The 18447-nt window shown below is 37.8% G+C and overlaps 1 protein-coding gene across 1 annotated transcript in view; it reads right to left on the reverse strand.

Moving 5' to 3' along the window:
* SLCO6A1 (solute carrier organic anion transporter family member 6A1) overlaps positions 1 to 18447 on the reverse strand; it is a 174341-nt gene that overhangs the window by 110100 nt on the left and 45794 nt on the right. The window lies entirely within an intron of this gene.

The following is an 18447-nucleotide window of genomic DNA, read 5'->3' on the forward strand; positions in this document are numbered from 1 at the left end:
GTCTTCTGACTGACTTTACAACGACCTCCTTGATCCTCATGTTCCACTCTACTCACTTCGTTGTGACTCCCCAAAGACTTCATGCTACCATTTCACTCTGACCATACAAATCTCCATTAAAGCAAGCATCTTGTTTTATTTGTATATATATTTCTTCACCAAACTGAAAGTATCTTGAGGGCACAGTGCTTAGCACTTTGAAGAATTTAATTAATATTTGATTATTAATTAATGAACTATTTAATTACTTAATTAATTAAAAGATGGATGCTATGTGATGTCTGTGAAACCAATGACTACAACCCATGGAAACTACTAGCAACAGTTAAGGGGAATCTTTAAAGAAGCATATTTGGCATGTTACTGGAGTGAAGATAAAACCAGAGAAATATTGTGCTTGGATTGATTTACCCTGGGAAAACTATGCAGAGAACAAAGAAGATTCCATGAACAGAAGATTTTATAAAAACTATTTTTAGCTAAAAATATTAGACTTCCAAGCTATGAGTCTACAAATAACGTTTTACCCTTTACCCTACAAATAACAAATACCCATCTGCATATTTCTAGATTCTGAACTGCATTGCTTACTTGGGTAGCTCTAGTACTGACAGAGATGGTCTCCCTTCCTCTGATTCGGATTTGTTCCTTATTGATCTTTGACTTGCTTCCAAGGTCATTTGAGTAATCCTTTATGCAAGGAAACAATTGTAAGACCATGTAGTAGTATTTTAAATACCCAGTGATGTTTAAAATATCCACGGAGAAAAAATAAATGGTTTAGCCCCTTAAGAAAGTAAGACTGGAAATCACAACTGGAAGCAGCAGGTGACAGTCATAAAATATGTCCTTTTCACTGTAAGAGAAGAGAATGTGCTAGCAGGTCAGGGCAACCACACCTTAGTGTTATTTACTAACATAACTGTGTCCTGAGGGAAAGATGAGGTCCTAGGGGAAATTCTGCCCTTGGAAATTTGGCTTTTTTGTGGTTGTTGTTCTGATCACAAAATTTTTTTAAAAGTCCAAAGGAGTTTCAAAAAGAAGTCATGTCGTCCTTCGCTAACTTCTTTTACTTTGAGTCAGAAATGAGACCTTTGAAGTTTTTAAGTCTCTAAGAAACCAGTTATTCAGCCGTGCTGTTCAATAGAAATAAAATGTCAACACATATGTAATTTAAAATTTTCTAGTACCCACCATAAAAAAATAAAAAGGAAATAGGTAAAATTAATTTGAATAATATATTTTATTTAACCTAATATGTCCAAAATATTATTGTTTCAAAATGTAATCAGTATTTTTTTTTAAAGATTTTATTTATTTATTTATTTTCCTCCCAAAGCCCCAGTAGGTAGTTGCACGTCATAGCTGCACATCCTTCTAGTTGCTGTATGTGGGACACGGCCTCAGCATGGCCGGAGAAGCGGTGCGTGGGTGCTCGCCCAGGATCCGAACCTGGGCCGCCAGCAGCGGAGCACGCACACTTAACCGCTAAGCCACGGGGCAGGCCCTAATCAGTATTTTAAAAATCATTAATTTTTAATGAGATATTTTACATTCTATTGTTCTTACTATGTCTTCAGTATTTAGTGTGTATTTCACTCTTACAGCACATCCCATTTTGGACTGTCCACATTTCAAATGCTCTATAGCCACATGTGGCTGGCGGCTACTATAATGGAGAATGCAATTACAGAGGTTCCTTTTCAGTTCTAAAAAGTTAAGTATAGGGCCGGCCCCGTGGCTTCGTGGTTAAGTGCGTGCGCTCCGCTGCTGGCGGCCAGGGTTCGGATCCCAGGCGCGCACCCACGCACCGCTTCTCCGGCCATGCTGAGGCCGCGTCCCACATACAGCAACTAGAAGGATGTGCAGCTATGCCATACAACTATCTACTGGGGCTTTAGGGGAAAAAATAAATAAATAAAATTATTTTAAAAAAAAGTTAAGTATATAAGTTATTTGGGGACTAGAATTTGCTAAATAATAGAATTAATAGCAATTATTTCAGACATTAATTACTTAACTGATGGCTTGGTGTTCTGTATCTTTTATATTTTATTATAAAATGATGGGTTTTTTCCATTTTTATAATAAATTTGTTCTTTAAAGCCAAGCTAAATGACTTAATTGTATCTTTTTTTAATCTTAGCATTTATTCAAGTGGAGAAACATCTAATCACAAGGTTTTTATTACATAATAGAGATGCTGCCATCCAGCACCAAGAATTGTAATCAAAGTATTTAAGAAGAAATAGTGGATCTTTGTTTGCCTCGTACATTTAACCTTAGTAAACATCACACTGAAAAATCTATGTTGCCCAGCTATCTCTATATGATGGTACAATGTCTGTACTGAATTGCATTGTATGAATTTACTATAATTTGTTTAACCACTTCCGTATTGATGGCATTGGCTTGTTTCCAATTTTTGTTCTGACAATACTGAAATGAACATCTTTGTATGTATTTTCCTGAACGACAGATCACTGATTTAACACAGCTTTTCATAGAAAATGTGAATAAAGTTATAAAATATATCCCAATTTTGGAAATACTAAATGTGAAAAAAAAACTGTCTTGGAACCTATAAAATTATGCATATGGATATTAAAATCATTTTGCATGTTATCTAGAAGTTAACAAGTGACTATTTCAATATAGATATTGAAATATAGCTACCAACTAAAGTAATCCCTGATAAGTTTAGCAGTCCAAGAGTTTAATATAGTTCAAGAGACTGGGTTATGAGGTACTGTTAAATATCCTTCATATAATATCTATTTCAGCTAAAACCTCTAAACATGTATGTAGAAAGAACTACTCACTAAAGTAACCTATTAAGTGTTATTCATATAACTCTTTTTAGCCAATGACTCGATAAAGTAGATAAACAACATGATGGTACAAATTACTGTAATGTAGTTTAATATAGGGATGACCTCAACTACTAAGGGATATGGAATTGTTTGCTCCTTTAGCAATGGCCTTTAGTAAATGTTTCCTTAGCTGCCCTGGTAAATGACCCTTGCTTCCTCCCTGATTGACAGTAGTGACTTTTTGCTACAGTTTCTAGTATGCTGCCTCCCATAATTATGTAGTCAAACTTATTACATATCCTACACAAAATATAAGATCCACAAGTTCTAGGCTATAAGAGACTGCAACTTACTATTAAAAATATTAAATATGTGGGTGCTATAAGTGTTACTTTTCTCAACGATTACAAGCTTTTATTTTACTTTATTTTATTTTTCGGCTTCCTGTGAGTCTCTTGAGTTTATTGAGATTGGAAGTCTAACCTCTGGACAAATGAAATGCTAAATAATTTTGTAAAAGCAGAGGAAAACAAAGGTGGGAAGGGCATGAAGGAAGCATCATATATAGAGAATAAAACATAGAATTTGGATCTAGCTCTTCTGCTTGCTTATTATGTGACTTTTGGGTTTTTGGGTAAGTCTTCCAAACTTTCAGACCCTTAGTTCCTCATTTGTAAAATGAGAATAATAACCTATTTGAAAGATTATTGTGAGGATTAGAAGTAATATACTAAAAGTGTCTAGTACTGTTTCTGGCATATAGTAGATATTCAAAGATAACTACTTATCAAATTATTAGAATCACGAACCTTTATATTAAAAAATGCCTACTATGTGTAGCCCTCTATAGGTTAGACCCACAATCAATCGGTAGAAGTTGTGTCAATTAAGGGGGGAAATACATCAGAAGATGTTCTCACAAAAGGCTATTATGAGAGGGCAGCATTTGAGATTATCCCTAATGAACTGGTAGAATTAATAAGTAATCATGTTTGCAAGAAGCACAACAGCCTAAATCGAGGTTTGCTGTAAGGTACATTGGAGATAAAGTTTACGACACTTAGAAAGTTAAAAGCAGGGCCGGCCCGGTGGCGCAAGCGGTTGGGTGCACGCGCTCCGCTGCGGTGGCCTGGGGTTCGCTGGTTCGGATCCCGGGCGCGCACCGACGCACTGCTTGGTAAGCCATGCTGTGGCGGCGTCCCATATAAAGTGGAGGAAGATAGGCACAGATGTTAGCCCAGGGCCGTCTTCCTCAGCAAAAAAAAAAAAAAAAAAAAAGAGGAGGATTGGCAGATGTTAGCTCAGGGCTGATCTCCTCACAAATAACAAAAAACAAAAAAAAAAAAAAGAAAGTTAAAAGCTGTGACAATGAGTTTAAAGCCTTCCTGAAACAGCTTTACAGACAATAAACTGCTCTGAGTGGGAAGGAGCTGGAAGAAAAGAAGAATATGTAGATGCCCAGGAATGACGCCCTCATTGACATCTTTGTGCAAATAGGAAGTATCTGGGAGAGCTGCAGTCCTACAATTAAGAATGTGTGATGTTGAAACAAAGTTATCTTTACTCATTAGCTAGTGAAGCCTAGGAATTCAGTGTGCAAGGTGTTTGAGTGGATTGAATTTGGAGATACTAGAAGATCATTTAGGAGGTCAATAAATAAAGTAATATACAGCTGCATGAGAAGACAGACAGTGAAAAACAAGAACTTTAGAAATATATTCCTGTTAGAGATAATGTGCTTTAAAATTAACTTTTGGTTTGGGGGCTGGCCCGGTGCCGCAAGCGGTTAAGTGCGCGTGCTCCTCTGCGGCGGCCCGGGGTTCGCTGGTTCGGATCCCGGGCGCGCACCGACGCACCACTTGTCAGGCCATGCTGTGGTGGCATCCCATATAAAGTGGAGGAAGATGGGCACGGATGTTAGCCCAGTGTCAGTCTTCCTCAGCAAAAAGAGGAGGATTGGCAGATGTTCGCTCAGGGCCGATCCTCCTCACAAAAATAAAAAAAAAATTAACTTCAGCTTTAAAGCCATTCAAAATGATTGCTAGATTACATGTTAAAGTTGTGAAAAAAAGTAAAACATTAAAAATAAACATGTATTATTAAAGAGAAATTATTCTCACAATTGTTAAAATGGCAAGGAAGACATATTCAAGATTATTGCAATAGGGGTGAGAAATTGTGCTCAACTCCAAACCAACAAAGACAAGTGGAGATTTGTGGCCTAAGAGCAGATAGAGGGTGTCAGTGGATGGATTAAGAGGAGATATCAAGAGTAGGGGGATTCAGAGCCAGCCCAGTGGCATAGCTGTTAAGTTCGCACGTTCCACTTCAGCGGCCTGGGGTTCGCCAGTTCAGATCCTGGGCAGACCTACTCACCGCTCATCAAGCCATGCTGAGGCAGCGTCCCACATAGAAGAGCTACAACTCTACAACCGTGATATACAACTATGTACTGGTGCTTTGGGGAGAAAAAAGAAAAAGAGGAAGATTGGCAACAGATATTAGCACAAGGCCAATCCTCCTAAAAAAAATTAAAAAAGAGCAGGAGGATTCTTGCTAAAGGCAGGCCAAGGATTTATACATCAAAATTGGGGAAGAGGAACTTATCAGATACCAACGGTGATCAGGTATCAAGGGTGGGAGGATGATAACATAGCAAGGTTCTTTGCTAAGACTGGGTTAGGCAGGCTGAGGGCAGGGCCCAAGGACAAGGCCTCGTTGAAAAGGGGGCTCAGAGCAGGTTGTCTCAAGTTTGGTCACAGAGAGAGTCTTTGTCAGTGTGCATGTTTGATGGCTTGCTTTTGCACTATTGATAACATTTGACTTATACTATCTGAAATAAATCTATTTCAATATTACAAGCAATTTTGAAGATAATTCCTCAATAAAACAACAATAAAGTAGCGTGTCTCATTGACGTACTAAAGTTCATCAGCCAATACCACCAGGAACAGCTCTACCAGTCCAACTGCAGCAAAAGAGAATGAATACCAAAGAAGGGAGTTAGGGAAGGGTACTTAAAGGGTTTGGGGTACTAAAGTTAGTCACAGGCTGGTGTTGGCAAAGATTGGTCAGAATTTGTAAATTTGTAAATTTAGGGTGGTCTCTGTTACAGTCGATGACAGTATTTTCAGAACTCATAAAACTGTAGGGAGCTCTTATTGGATCAGTTTGTCTGGGTTATTATCCTAGAACACATGCGTCCAAAGGAATTGGTGTTAAAAGAGTTTGACTTTAGGAGATCAACATAGATCATCTGTAATCACAATTTGGTTGATAGAGCTTATCTGATTTGCCAGTGCATTTTGCCAGTCACAGTTTCTGTCTAAATTCCTACTTTCCCCACCCCCAACATAACTGCCAGCCAGGACTTCCCTTCCCCTCTGCTTTATCAGAGGGACTTTTTAAAAAGATTTAGTTTGCCGCCATCTAGTGGGCATAGACTTTCATTTTTATATTAAATCTAAAAGAAATGGATTTAAATATTTAAAATAGACTTCACACGCTGTTATATTTGTTAATACATTTTCTTTCAGAAAAATATTTTCAACCACAAAATTATCTAATGTTCCTAATCATGCTTCCAGTACTCTGTGAGAGCTGAACTGGAGTTACAGGTTATATTCAGTGTGCAACAGCACGTTTTTGTTTATACTGTGCTAACTTTTATAACAGAGTATAATATATTTGCAAAACTTGAGTTTTAAAGCAAAAATTTTTTAAAGAAAAATTTTAAAGTCTTTTAATCAAGATTTTAAAATTCTTTTAATCAAGAATGCCTGATATGCAAATTTTTAAGGCAGGAATTGATTATATACAAATTGGTAACCAACAGGGCTAAATTGGCCCACAGTTGGGTTTTAGCAGATTGATTGACATTTTACGTAGGTAGTGATGTGACTGAGGGGAATATGTATTGCCCTTCTCTCATTTCTACAAAGAGAGAGGCCATCTCCTATATTCTCCAGAAGGGAACATTGGAGATTACTTCTGGTCATTCCATCCACCTCATAATTTGAATATCCCCCAAGAAGAAGGATTGATTTATCAAACTAGAGGACACTGAGCATGCTGGACCCAGGCCTGCAAGCTATCTGCTCTCTCTACCGATGACGACATGGTAAGTTCCATTGAGTGGAGGAAGTAAGAAGCATATTTTATCTTCAAGTCTCAGTTGTGCTCTTCAGGCCAGCTTTTCCAGCAGTACAGCTGATATTTAGCTCCTTACTCACTTCTGTATCCACTTTTTTTAATGAATTCAGAACTCAAAGGCAAAAAGAGAGTGTAATTAGTATCACCACAAAACATCATATTTCGTGTGTGTGTGTGTGAAACAGGACAGCAATTGAATTAGAGGAAGTGGAAAAAAATGGTAAAAGGTCTCTTTTTTTGTGGGATTTGGGGATGAGTCATAAATAGAGAAAGAAGATCTTTGGGAGGCCAAGAAAAGAGAGAGAGAGTGAAAAAGTATTGAAGTAAGTGCAGGAGTTGAGAGAGTGACCATTTATTTGGCTTGACCAAGTTAACCATCTTCAAATAGAGGAGTTTCAAGAAATTTACAGCATGACAGCCCCATGTATTTTTAGAAAGTTTTGGCTTGATTCAAGGCTCTGGAGCATGTTATAAAAAACACTTTTCTTTACATCTCTATTAATTACAAAGAGCATCTAAGTGGCCAATGAAATTGAAAACTGGAAGAAATGACTATTTAACATTTATTGAGCTATTATGTGTTGCAGTAAGTAACGCACTGATATTGGCCCATTTCTGCTCATTCCCCTTCTTCCTTCTTTTGCTATTCTGTTCTGGTCTCAAAATGAGCTGACCCTAGAGGCTGCAGTTCCCAGGCTTTGTAATCAACTGCTTCCTGCTAGGTTTGGCCAATGGGAAGGTGGGAAGAAGGAAGAAACCAGAGTATTTTTCTCCTTCTCTCTCTGCCTTGGCAGATCCTATGCCAACAGCTGCATCTTCCTCATAGTTCCAGTTTCTGTCATTCAACAGCAGCCAGCGAGCTTCAGGAACACTGTCTTCTCCTTTTCTCCCTCCAGTTTAGGGGCGGAGTAGCTTCCCGCTGTTGCTAATTTCTGGAGTGCCTCACTGTGCCCTATTTGGTTTCTCAGTCTTTCCATCACCTATTTAACCAATTCCTGGTATTAACTTCTTTTTAAAAAATCTGTAGAGTGGTCTCTGGTTTCTGTTTTCCTGTTAGGACTCTGACAATATATACAACATGCATATATACATATATGTCTACATACAGTTTTATTCTGATTCTGATTCTATCTCCAGTTCCTTCCTAGGAAAGCATCTTGGATGAGACTGAGGAAAGCAACAGAGATGCTTATAGGATCATAATGTGTATAATTAAGTTTTAAGAAGAGGTCCACATTGGTAAGAGAAAGATTTGACTTGTAGATGTTTCAGTTTGAGAGCTCTGAAGAATGTGTACCACCCCCCACCCACCACAACATCATCAATAAAATCCATTGACTAAGAGGAGGGACTCTGCCCACAGGGTAGAAGGATGAAGGCCTGGGGGGCTGGCAGTGAAGATGAAGGAGGGACAGAAAGACTTCCTCACTCCAGGAACACCCAATCTCTTCATCATATTCATTGTCTCCCCAACCCTGGGAGGGAAAGAGGATGTAGGAAACCCAGATTTTTACCAGGTTCACTCCTTCCATAAATTTCTAGGATGTTTCTGAGGAACACTAACACATTCCACAAATCTCTAATGTCAAAGCATGATTTTCAAAAATATAAAAACATCACTCACCCAAATAAAGTCAGCAGTGTCAAAATTTATTTACCTCATTAATGAGGGAAGCAGCAAGATGGTGAGGCTGGTTCAAAAAAAATTGGAAAAAATCAAAATATTTATAGTGGCTTAAAGAAAGGATACTAGACTAAGAATGCTGATTTAAATATAAAACTGGTTAGGGGGCCAGCCCCATGACCTAGTGGTTAAGTTCAGCACTCTCCGCTTTAGCGGCCCAGGTTTGGTTCCCAGGCACAGACCTACACCACTCGGTGGCCATGCTGAGGCGGCGACCTACATACAAAATAGAGGAAGATTGGCACAGATGTTAGCTCAGGGAGATTCGTCCTCAGCCAAATAAATAAACAAATAAATACATAAATAAATAAATAAAATAAAAAACTGGTTAATATCCTGCAAGGCAATAAACTACAACTTCTGGGGTTCATCTTTTTTACAGGACAGAAATGATTTCATTTCTTGAACAAAATTTATTCATATTAATCTCAGAAAACAATCATGCACATCAGCTTCTACAAGTTAATAGCCTTTACAGAGTTATAAAATATCCTAATCATTATTAAAATAGTAAGTCAAACAAAGGTATTCACTCATAGAGAATCAGATAATAACTCTGTGGACTGGCTAGACAATACCTAGCAAGACATTGAAAAGATACCTGGTAATCTCTTTTGCCTATTTCTAAAATTTGGATACTTTTTCTTAACATTTGCTTGATACCTGAACTGCTGCTTGATCCAAGTAAAGAAGACGTGGCACGCCTCTTCTGAAGGTTGCCGCTAACTGACCTGAAACCAGCTTTCCCCAGGCTGTTACCCTTCTCTCCCAACAAGATAACCTCAAGTGTAGACTCCAGCTACAGGGACTAACCATCTCAGTTTGCCTGAGACAGAGGACTATCAGTACTAAAACCAGAAAATCCTGGGCAAACCTAGTCAAGTTGGTCATCCTAACTCAAGCCCATCCCTTAATTCCACAAAGAAAAAAAAATAAACCCAAATAATGTAACATAAACCAAAATTTTACTTAGGTCTTCAAGATATTAGAAGATAGAATTACCAAGGAAAAACTCAAAACTGGGCATCACATGTAACTGCTCTCAGAATCCCCTGGCCAAACCATTCCAGTGTTAACTCCTTGTGGACATCCCTACCCTTAGTTCCCAGCATCCTGCCACATTAGATGTAGCTCCTGCACATGTGAGTGTCCCTCAGCATCACTGTTCTGCCCAGAATTCAGCCCCAGGACTCCCCAAGGACTCCAGAAAGGGACAAAATGGGGAGTTTTTCATTCTGAAAGAAAACAAACTTCCGAGATGTGGCTCCATTTCTAAGTAGGAAAAACTTTATTTATAATGCAGAGTAGTTCCACTCCTCACTATCTTATATCCCTTCATTTCAGAATGGGATATTGGCTTACCATAGGAAAAATCCTATTAAACTGTTTAGATTTCTTCCCTAAAAGAAGAGATAGCTGCTCTCAAAGGTAAGTTCAAGCTTCCCCATTTATAGAAACAAAAAACTGCTTGCAACTTTAAAATTTCAAGCCTTCACCTTTCATAATATGTGATATTTTGTATTTTTCAAAGATGGTTCAATGACATATCCTGCCCAGTAAGCTCTCTCACAATGTGACATTGACAGCTCGCCGTCAAGAGGTGGGATCTATGTGTCTTCCCCTAGAATATGGGTGGGCTTGTGACTACAGCCAGGGTGATGCCTTCTGCCTTCTGAGGCTGGGTCATAAAGCAATTTGATACTTACCATCCCCAATTATATTTGTAATATATATATAAAATATTTTTTTATTGTGACCAGGGACACATGACAATCTAAGAAACTTGTTTACATACAGAAGTATATGGTGATGGAAGAATCCTTTGTTCTTATCATCCCTAATTATTTCTAACAAGCTATCAGCTAAAAACTCAGTTAGGTCTTCCTTCAATTTTGTTGAAAGCAAAGAATTGGAAATCAGCAGCCTTGCAAAAAACATATTTTTACTCATTAGTGTCACTCCCTATCTCAACACTAACAACACTATTTCACATAGTTCCTTTATGTGGCTCTGGAGGATTTATACATTAAGTGACAGCAGTGCAGTAAGACTCTGATGAGTAAGAGGTGCACCTTATTTTGGAATGTGGAAAAGAACAGTTGTGAAAGGGAGAGGAAAACAGGCATGACCCCTCTGACATGACCCCTTCTGCAGCCACAAGTTCTCGGGCAGAGTGCACGTGGAGTTCAGCATCTGGAAAGGGATCCCCTTAAAATTGTTCATCCTCTTAAAAGTGTTTATGAGCCAGATTCAGGCCACCATATTAACTCATTTTATCCTTAGAATGACACCATGAAGTAGTTGCTATTATTAATCCATTTTACATGAGAACATTTGAACAAAGATACGTAACATCACTTGTCTGAGGTCACAAACTTACCAACTGGCACAGCTAGGGTTCACATCCACATTGTCTCAAAAGCCCACATTCTTAGGCACTCTCCTATATACCTCTTATACATACTGTAAATGCAATAAATACATATTTACAACATTTTGCTTTGGAGTCACATATCAGAAAAGAAGAAAAATTAGAAAGGAAAAAATGAATATTAAGTGAGAATAAAGGAAATTACTAACGATCTCAAAGATTGTTCTAAATGTCTAATCCTGTGTTTTTCATTTAATATTTACTTAATTCATAGAAACTCATAACCAGAAGGAGGATTATGTCATTTGGTTTAATTTTCTCCGTTTATCTAGTGCTACCCTTTGGTAATAATTTTTAGATCTTACAGTTTTCTACTTGCTACAATCTTCCATTTACTCCTCCTCACTGCTGGCACCAGGAAGAAGCTGTCAGGAAGGAAAACATGATCACAAATCAGCATCTCTCTTTTCCAGTTCTTGCCCTAAAATCTCATTTGTCCTATTGTCTCCAGAGCAGAAATAAAGAAAAGGTGCAATTAGTGTCTTTGGGAGACATGAATCCCTGAATCGATGTTATTGTAAATCTTGGAAGATTTTTTTTTCTCTTTCACTCACAAGAAAAGGAATGGAGGGGCTTGCCTGGTGGTGTAGTGGTTAAGTTCGCACACTCCACTTCAGTGGCCCAGGGTTCGCAGGTGCGAATCCCAGGCGCGGACCAACACACCACTCATCAAGCCATGCTATGGCGGCATCCCACATACAAAATAGAGGAAGATGGGCACGGATGTTAGCTCAGGGCCAATCTACCTCACCAGAAAAAAAAAAAAAGAAAAGGAGTGGATCAGCTCCTTGCCATTTTTCCCCCCCAAATAAGGAATGACCATTTTACTTACATTTGTATCAGCTCTAACTTATTGACTTTTCTTAATAATTTCCTAACAAATATTTTTTATGAATTACTTCAGAAAGGATCCATTTTACAGTGTCCTGAGAATTGAATATCCGAGTAGTAAGTTAAACTAACTTCCCACTGAGAGTAATTTTTTTTCCTGCATGATAACAGAAGACAAGCTGGCTTTTGGAATTGTGATCTTCAGGTTCATGCTCCCATTAATTTGTGAATCTGTGTTTTGATTCATGAATTTATAAGAGGGTGTTAGTAGAAAGAATCCAGAACCTTCACTGGTACTGTGCCATAAATCTAAGGTATTCCACAGCAAAATAGCATCTCTGGGGAAATCATCTTACTGCAGGTAATATTAACCTCACAAACTTCAGGAAACTCCATTTTCCACAGTCTCCAGGACAATAGATTTAGCCACAGTCTGTTGCATTGCAATAGTAATTCAACAGCTGTTGCAAATTTTTTGATAGAATTCAGCTCTCACTTAGAGTTCAGGTAAAGACCCCCCTTGTCCATAGGGGCCGGCCCAGTGGCACAAGTGGTTAAGTGCGTGCACTCCGCTGTGGTGGCCCGGGGTTCGCCGGTTCAGAACCCCCGGCGCACACCGATGCACCGCTTGGCAAGCCGTGCAGTGGCGGCGTCCCATATAAAGTTGAGGAAGATGAGGCACGGATGTTAGCCCAGGGCCAGTCTTCCTCAGTAAAAAAAAGAGGAGGATTGGCAGATGTTAGTACAGGGCTGATCTTCCTCACTAAAAAAAAAAAAAGACCCACTTGTCTGAAATAATGAAAAAAATGTACAGTAATGGTATGAGCCACATAATGAGAGGTATTTTGTACACTCTGGCTCTCTTGTCATGACATTTCACGCCATGCCCCTGCTTGTCCACAGAGAGAGAGAATTATACACAACATTTTGAGCCTGAAGTGGTGAAACAGTGCCATTAAAAGTTTAGTACTTTGTATATCGAGTGAATTAGGCTCATTATTCTATTACTTTCAGATTTGAGATACTATTGGTCACTAGTGTGTCCAATAGGGCAATAAATCTCCTTGTCTATAAAAATGTAAATAAAGACTTCTATTGTTTACTGAATTTCTCTTTCTGTCTTTTTATGTTTATAACTTTGTCCAAGATTGTTGGAGCATTAATCTTGTCAGCCAGCCACTGTAAATATTTAACATCCCTGAACTTCAGTTTCCTTATTTGTAAAGTGTGGAGAATAATGCCTGACTATGACTTTGCCACTGAGTATGAATTAGAATTAAGTATATTGAAACTTACTACAGACAAATACACTGTGTATTTTTTTCAGTAAATGATGTAAATTCAGTATACATAAGGTGCTATTATTATTCTAGAGTCAGGGAACTTGTCGTTCAAGTTATTTATGTGGGACATACAAGGCGCACCATACATGATCTCGTGTGTTAGTAATCACTGTTGTTTTGTGAAGAGAAAAAAGGTAGATCTACTCTCCCACCTTGCAGTTCTCCACTCTGTGCAGTCAAGCGTATTGTTCATGTGCAGATCAATAGAACCGGGGCCACATCTCTCACTATAAAGATGGGGATGAGAGTATGACTAAGGAAAGGTTCAGAAACAGTCCAGTAGATCAAAGCCAGGAAAGGAAGGTGGTGGGCAGAGTTGGGTTGGACTGAGGTTTACAAGAGCTAAGAGCAAAGAAAGCTTGGTCTGGAATTCAGGAGAGGCATATCAATAACATTAACAGTTCGAGTCTGAAGAGTTGCTTCAGCACTAAAATCCTAGCATTAAAGACCATTTGAGATTAGTGATATCATTTGTTGCTGTTGGGTTCTAGGTAAAGGCTCTGCAGGTTTTGAGGGATTCACCAAATGGTAAGACCATTTTGGCAGAGTTCAGATAAAATGTCAGGGAGGTTGATGTGAGCTCAGGTTAGAGAATGGCTTCAAGAGTCCCATCAAGTGTCAGTGCACATTAGGATCAGGTCCTCCAAAAGTCTGTGTGGGTCTGTATTAGTTTGCCAGGGCTGCTACAACAAAGTACCACAAACTGGGTGGGTTAAAAAACAGAAATGTATTGTCTCAAAATTCTGGAGCCTAGAAGTCCAAAATCAAAGTGTCAGCAAAGTTGGTTCCTTCTGAGGCTGTGAGAGAGAATCTATTCCTTGGGTCTCCCCTATCTTCTGGTGGTTTGCTAACAATCTTTGGCCTTCTTTGGCTAGTAGAAGCCTCACCCTGATCTCCACCTTCATTTTCACATGGCGTTCTCCTTTTGTGCATGTCTGTGTCCAAATTTCCCATTTTTATAAGGGCTCCAGTCCTGTTGGATTAGGGGCTTACCCTATGGCAGTATGACCTCATCTGAACTAATTATGTCTGCACCGACTCTATTTCCGATTAAGGTCACATTCTAACATACGGGGGGTTAGGACTTCAAGATATGAATTTTGGGGGATAAAATTCAACCCTTATCATGATCCTTGGAATTATCACCTGTTGCTGTGGGCTCCTGGGCAAATCCACAGTGTTATGGGGAAAGGAGCGTGAGTCCACTGAAGTAGAAATATGTGTGTGGGTATATCGCAGACAGCCAGTGCTGGTATATCTTTTCAATGGGGTAAATTAGCCAAGATAACAAGAGATTCATAGGAGAACTTAGTAGAAAAAGAGCCTTGACTGTTGAGAAACAATTCTTCATGGGTCTCTTCTATTTTTGCATATCTTATGTGAAGTGAACAGATTGAAGAAAGCTTAAATGTTGAGGAGTTTTAACAAATTAAGGCTTTAGAAGCATGAATTCTAAAGACCTGATGTTAAGCATTTGAAGAAGATGAAAAAAAAGCACCTAATTTTAAGATAAAATAAAATCACTTTTCTGTGACTATTTGTTTGCAATTTATTTCAAAATATGGAATAGGAAGAGTCAAGAATAGAGAGCGATTTATTTAAAGAATAAAAGAAAGCTTCTTGGTAGTGAATAATATATTTGAAATGACAGTGAAAGATTCATCGGGTAATTGGCAGAGTTCAGATAAAAATAGGAATTTAGCATTATCTAGGGAGAAGCCAATGAATTAGGATAAACAATGATCTTGTAAATGAGGGAGATTATATTTGGAATTTCACAAAGATAGTTGCTCAATGAGCATAGGAGAAGACTCTCCTGGATGTGGAATATGGTGACCATTTTGCTATTTGGGGTCTAAAGCTTATTAACTTTTAGACAAAAATTCTGCTCCTGCAGAGACCATATGATTGCCTTTAAGGGCTTTTTAGTTGTGTGAGTTTTGGTTTTGTTTTTTCCATGAACCCGTTATCTCTTCTTTACTTCCATTCCCTAGAATCTTATTATTATCCAATCCATTTGAAGTGTTTACTTTGAAAATCAATGTTATTCAGACAAAAGTAACTACACACTGCTAGTTTTCAGATAGCTATGTGTCACAACTCACTAAACACAGCTGAATTTCCAACCACAGCAGACACTGATTCAGCAGCACTCTCAGAGGGGTTTGCTCCTAAAATGTCGAAAGACAAACATTAAGTGACATTTTGTGAAAAGAAAAAAATAAATGCGTGTAGGTTACCATAAGTTTGGCTCTTGCCTCAAGGAAAAAATTAAATATTAAATGTATATATTGAATTAACAGGACATATTAGAAAGGTGATTGTGTGTGTGTGTGTGTTTAAATCAAATGCTGTGGTTTTAATAGATCAAAATTTTCTCCCAGAAACATACATCTTGCTCTACAAAAATACCCTCACATTATTCTAAAGGCTCTGACAAATCAACATTACATTCACAAAATGTGAAAGCGTTGGCGTCTCTGTCTTCTTTTTAAGGGAACTGGTATCAGTTTTGGTTTCTTTTTCATTTTAACTCATTATTTTCAGTTAGTCATGGCATAGTACTGGGGCTGGTTCTCAGTGATCATTAACTCATTCATTCAATAAGCATCTTTGAATTAGAGGTAATATATTATAGCGTTTAAGAACATGAGTTTGAACATTAACCTAATGGATTTGTATCTTGACTCCATCATTACCAGCTCTATGCAATGTTTCAGTGCCTTGGTTTCCTCCAACGCAATGTAAGGATAACAATACTAGCTTTCTCATAGAGAGGCTGCTGTAGTAATGGAGACATGCATGATTCCTAAAAAGATATTGCTGGAGCAGTGAGAGAGGGAATAGGAATACGAGTTATGTCGATGTAAGTCTATAAGGCCTGTGGACTGGGTAGATTTCCTTAGAACCAAGGGTATGTGTGGCAGACAAGGATTACATTGCAGGAAGAGAGAGCAGCACACCAAAGCATGCCAATGTATAAAAGGAGTGCATATTTGGGGAATTTCCAATATTTTTCCATGCCTGGAATAAAAGTGAGTCTGAAGAAACAGTGAGAAATGAGCCTGGAGAAGAGAGGGCAAGCTCACATATCATTCTATGTTTTACAAACAGTATTATTTTTATATTATATTATATATAATGTTATATACAGCATGTTTTATATACAGTATTATATATACTACAAAATGTTTATATCATATTATTTTAATTTTAAATATTATCGCTTTTATTGATCACCAGAAGCAATTTAGGACCAATCATAAATAATAAAAAATATGTTATTATTTTGTCTCTTTAATGCAGATGATAGATAACAAGCAGAGTCTCTATGATTCATCTTCACTGTCTTGCTGTCTGGGGAAATAAGAAAACAGCAACGTCTATGATGATTGCCATTGTCAGTAAGTGTCTTGAAGGGACCTGAAGATTTTAGAATTTCAAGAACCAAGACTTTTCAGTAACACAGATTGCTTTTCCTCTTCTGGTAAGTGACTCCTCCTTTTCTTTTGGGAATTGCTTGTTCACCTATTTGATGTGATTCTAACAATGTATCAATTCCAATCAACCCAAGCAGGCCAATCAAGCATCCCACACCTCTGGAATTAATGACTACTCCTGGAGTAGATGCTTGACCCAAGCAGAGCCAATCAGTTCTTTTCTGGCAATTAATATGAACTCTGGATGAAAGGAGCTCTCCTTCTAAAACTGAGAGCTCTAGAGATTATGTAAGTCTGGTCCGGTTTCCAGGGTCAACATCAATGCCACATATAGAAAGCCTGCCTGAAGCCAATACAGGGGAAAACAGAGCCAAGAGATGGAGAAAGAAAAAGAAAAAGATGTCCTTGACAGTCAAGTCCTAAACCAGCACTAACCATTAGGATTATCAGTTATATTTGCCAATAAATTTCATTTTCTTGTTAAACTAATTTAATTGAACTTCTGACTCTAGCAACCACAAGACAACACAGATGATCTTGAATATGAAAACCTTGAACAAGACAACTGAATAGACAAAATAAAATAAACATAGCATCTCTGCACTGTTTATCTGTGGTAGTCCATTTCATATATCTTGTCAAACATTTCAACAGAAAGTTCTACTATATATGTTTACTTAAGAGGGTCTTGGGAAAATCCAACAAGTAAAAATCCCTATCCCTAATTAGAATTACCTGTTCTTAGTAAACTCACCAGGAATTCTAATTTTTTCTTTCAGGGATCACTTGAGGAAACAGGCGAGGTAACTAAGGGCACCGACTTCAGAGCCCTACTACAAGGGTTTGCAACAAGGTTTTGCCACTTACTAGCTATGTGGCCTTGAGCAAGTCACCTAAACTCTTTGTGTCTCAGTTTCCTCTTCTATAAAATGGGTATAATAATTGTTCCTATCTCATAAGACTATTATGAAGATTAAAGGGGTTAGTATATGTAAGAAGCTTAGAGCAGTACTGGGCATATAATAAACATTACACAAATGTTTAAAACAGAATATGATGCTTTTTAAGCTGTGGTATAGAACTGCAATATACTTTTTATTAAATAAACAAACGCAAAGAATAATCTTTATAAAATTATTGTGGTTACTAACAACATTTCTGTTAAATGGCGAATTTTGGATTAATGAAATTTATATAACTCTGGCTCTGGTTCTTTGAACTATAAGCTATTTTGCATACTTTTTTCAGTTACTTAGCTATTTAAAAAATTAACATCCAAATGTGCATACTTAATCTGAATCATTTGACAACTAAATTGCTTCCTAAGAGCTTTACTGAAGAAAGACTACAGGAATCACTAACTTAATTAAGCGCTGGAAGTCGGTGGAGATAATTACACTGGCCTTTCCGTAGTGAACTCTGACGTGGGAAAATGACTTGGCAAGGCATTACCCAATTTTCAACAGTAAAATCAACGATCGGGAATGACCTACTCACCAAGTTCAGTAAGTAAACAGATATTATTCCTCTGCAATTAAGCCTTGATCCATAAATTGTATTTGTAAGTAAATTACAATTTGAAAATTGTAGACCAACTTGGTAGTTTTAATATTTGCTAAAAATTAAGGAAGGAGATTAAACACTTAGAAGAAGAGGCAGAAAACCAGCATTGTCCCTTACCAGGTAAGAGATTTTGGTTAAATCATATAAATCTCTCTGTGTCTCAAGCTCTTTACTTATAATACAGATATAA

The sequence above is a fragment of the Diceros bicornis genome, chromosome 1 (assembly GCF_020826845.1).
Source record: "Diceros bicornis minor isolate mBicDic1 chromosome 1, mDicBic1.mat.cur, whole genome shotgun sequence".
Lineage (NCBI taxonomy): Eukaryota > Metazoa > Chordata > Mammalia > Perissodactyla > Rhinocerotidae > Diceros > Diceros bicornis.